Raw genomic sequence first — 4,370 nt, 5'->3', positions numbered from 1 at the left:
CTGCTGTTTCTGCTATCTGAAGCCCAAGATAATCCCGGTTCTTCTTTAGATACCAGTTGAAATTTTCATTAGATTATTGTACTTGCATGTTGTGTCATGTCTCTGAATGGATTATGTTGCAAGACCCCCTATGTTGTCCATGTGTTGTAATGATCCGAATTTTTTAGGCGAGGTAATCCTCAGAACTTGTATGATTGACATAAGGTGAACTGTTTGTCGTGTGAGCATATTGTATTGGATGAAATAACTGTTTGACTCAGAGTGTATCCAACCTACTGAATTCGAAGATCACGGCATTTCTAAATCATAATCATATATAAAGGTGGAATAAATCTTTGTTGTGGTTTTGAAGAAATAAATAACAAAACGTATAATTATCTGTGGATATTCGTAATCGAATACAAATTGGATTTGAATTTAGTTTGCCAGGTCCCAGGGCAAACGTGAATGCTAATTCTCCCAAGTTTTGAACGAAGCGGCTAAACACCCACTATAATTTGTGGGCTGCTCGAAGCAAGTGTTTGCGAGATGGAAATTACTGTCTACCCCTGACACTTGACATCCTTATCGACAGGATTTACACTGCTGTCGATAGGGGTAGACTAGTAACTTCAATCAGACGTGACACGACGGCCTCTGAGCCCATTCAGACACGGTGGGCGCCAAACGTGGGCGGCAAAACACATTTGATTCAAGCTCGTCCGAAAGACATGTGTCTCTTCCTCCATTTCCCCATTCATACACGGTGGGCGGCAAAACAAACTCTCCTCGTCCGAAATCGATGTAGGCTTATATTTTAAATAGGGGCAGATGTGTAACTTCCATCAGACGTGACACAACCGCCCTACCTGTCAGCCCCGTTCATACACCGTGGGCGCCAACCGTGGGCGGCAAAACACCCTCTCCTCGCCCGAAATCGATGTAGGCTAATATTTTAAATAGGGGCAGATGTGTAACTTCCATCAGACGTGACACAACCGCCCTACCTGTCAGCCCCGTTCATACACCATGGGCGCCAACCGTGGGCGGCAAAACACCCTCTCCTCGCCCGAAATAGTTACCGGCAAATATTTGGGAGATGCGAGATTACCGTCCTATCCCCAACCGACGCGATGTCCGAAATTTTAAACGGGGGATAAGTTCGTAACTTTCCCCCATTTCAGAGAAGCGCGTCCCAAAGTTTGAGATCCCCCCTCCCCTCCATTTCCCCATTCATACACCGTCGGCGGCACGACAACCTCCGCACTGCGGCCAGCCTCCTCCGTCCGCCACCCCATCCTCCACCTTGCCGGAGCCGCTACCCCTACCCTGTCGTCCACTGCAAGAGATGGACGTCTCTCATCCACGGCGCTGGACCAGCATCCTTTCATCGCCTCCTCTCGCTTCATCGGCGCCATCGTCCACCTTGCCGTTGCCGCTCCTACGACCGCCTCGTCCACGGCAACAGGATATATCCCCCGACCCGGCCGTCTGCCGTCTAAAGTCTTCTTCCCCGCCGCCGACAGCCATCGCACCCGCAGCACCCTCAACGTATCAGCATAGGCCTACACGGCGTCGCAAGAGAGGTGGTACTCTTCCATATGTGCTTAAGTTATTGATCTCACCCGGAAAATAGATCGTAATTTGTTTACTGTACTTTTCTTGTCCGTACCAAATCGTAGTGTCTAGTTGAAAGCAAACATTGGTCGCGAAGTAGCTTTGTCCGGTTTGCACCTTCAGATCCGCCATTGCATGGGCACTATACTCGTAAAGCTTATGGTTTCCCCCCTTTATATTCACTACCATCATCGTAGGTGCTTCGTGTCGTGCTAGCACTGCTCCTCAAGATCTCAACCCAAAGCTTACGTGTTGAAATACGAATCTGATATGATGCTCATATCACTAAAATAGAGACCGTTTAATTGGTCACCTAATGTTCCTATATTCGTTTCGAAAAGCATGTGCGCCACCCACTGGTCCAGCCAGTTCCACTTTCCTGATTTTTCTATTGATGCTTAGGGTTTTCCCCTTTTATCTACTCTACTATGATCTGCGTAGGTGCTTTCTGTCGTACTAGCATTACTCCACCCTTCAAGCTAAACAACACAACACTCAGAATTCAAAAGCTTAGTTGTTCAAATATGATTGTGATATGATACTGATATTAGTTAACCGACACATTTAATTGGTTAGCTTAAGGTCCCACTTGAGTTTCCAAATGCATGTCGCGACATATAGAGAGACAGAATAATTGCATTTCTTTATCACTTGTTGACCGTACTTTCTTGTCCATACCAAATCTTAGTTGTTATTTCAAAGCAAACATCGGTTTCTAACTACCCTTTGCGCGGTTTGCAGCTTCAGATCTGCCATCCCACTGCCATGGTCAACACTGTACTCATCATGCTTAAGTTTTCCCCATTTTATGATGACCACAATCAGCCTACGTGGTTCGTGTCGTAATAGCACTGCTCCACCCATCGAGCTAAACAAGCTTAGTTGTACAAATTCATATATGATATTATTGCTGATATTAGTAAAACTGAGAGATGTTTAATTGGTTAGCCAAATGTTCCTACTTTAGTTTAGAAATGCATGTGAGCCACATATGGAGAGACCGGAAAGAATAGTATTTCTCTATGCGCTCTGGTTCATCATGGGCGGCCAACCGACATTGTATTAAAAGACTTGTAATATCTTCAATCTGCTTGCTATTCCGCTCTTCTTTAAGATGATACTCTTCCCTTGCGGTCGACTGGTCAGGTCGAGTTGTTCTCCCTTAGTATAGTTCGAATCTGTTAGGTCTGGTCGACTTGTTCTTCTTTACTATATGTTGAAGCTATCATCTGCGAAGTGTCATCACTTCTGGAGCTCTCATATTTTGAGTAGTAGGCCACATTATATTAATGCACACAACAAATTACAACACGCATGGCATCTTTTAAAAGAATTGCAGAGATAGCACAAAGGGGTTTACAAGGAGGCAGTATTGGATTAGAATCACTTCTGCATTACAAAGAAAATCTCACTTGTTTTTATGTTTTCATGCATGTCAGATATTGAACATTATCAAATTGAATATGAGAATGGGCGCACGAGAGGAATATTGCGGAATGATCCACTGCCTAACAAACTTGGCATGGTGGAGGATGGCCTATCTTATTCACCCATCAATGTACTTGCTCTAACTTTGCAAAGTTGTATTGGTCGCACATATTTTGCTTCTGACCTCTTGCATTACTTCTACTTTGTTACACCACATCTGCTTAGTTTAAGCATCATACATGAGTATATGCCATACCTATCCATTTTCTGTACCTATTCCATGTGTCGTCACACTATGTTTTTCCAGTCAAATGTTGTCTTTCATAATAGGTGTCCAAACGGAAGAGGGTGAGTGCAAGTCGTCAAGGAGTACAAACTAGGTATTTGGAAAAGGTAGTGATACCTGTTAAATCAAATAGATCAGCAGCCACAGAAAACACAAGCCCAACTGTACCACACATTACCCCTAATCCAGTGGCCAAACCCCTATTAGAACTAATGGGATCCCAGCGTCAGGTACTGTCTATGATATCAATTCAAAATTTGAACTCCTAAATTTCTGCTTGTGCCTTACCTTCTCTCTTGTATGAAAACTAATTTCAGATGAATCTCCTTGCTCAAACGATCATATGATCTCAAAAAAATATTGGGCTCTACATTGCTCTTCTTAGTACCTCTCTCCCTTTTGCCCTGTAACGTTGTACTTAATTAATTGCTATTTGATTATGTATCATCAGTCTGCACCTGAGCTTCATTATCATTTGTTTCTTCCAATATTATTTGATCTATATTTACTCTTTGCAAAATGTAGAATAATGGCAATGCTTATAAAGAATTTTCTTTGGGGAATTTATTGAATTATCCTTCCATCAACATGGAGAAGGGCTTTGTCCAGCCCGTGTTAACATGTAATGTAAGTTCATCCTTCTCAAGCCTTCAAACTTTGTTCTAGTATAGATTTGGATAGGCATCATTTCCTCCACTGTTGTTTGCTTTGCTGTTTACATCTGATTGGATGTTTGCAACAACTACCAGTTTCAAATTGTAGTTGTAAAAACATGTTCCTTATGCAGAACAGATCCATTTATTTGCTTATATAATTGTGAAACCTGTTATGTGTCTCCTTGTTTCTCTTTCAGACTCATATCTCTTACGCCAGGCATAACTTTAGGGAAGATAGTGAGCCAAACCATCTTGAGGACAGCGAGATGACCCCAAGGTCCTGTCTTGATGAAGACAGTGAGTTGAAGCTACTCACCAGCAGGTGTGAGACAACCTCTCACTACTAGGAAAAGGCCTACTAATGGAGCACCAGTTTTGCCTACTAATGGCGCATCACTGGTGCG

Source organism: Triticum aestivum, chromosome 7A (assembly GCF_018294505.1).
Source record: "Triticum aestivum cultivar Chinese Spring chromosome 7A, IWGSC CS RefSeq v2.1, whole genome shotgun sequence".
Taxonomy (NCBI): Eukaryota; Viridiplantae; Streptophyta; class Magnoliopsida; order Poales; family Poaceae; genus Triticum; species Triticum aestivum.
The sequence above is the reverse complement of the archived record's forward strand: the minus strand, read 5'-3'. Positions refer to the sequence as shown.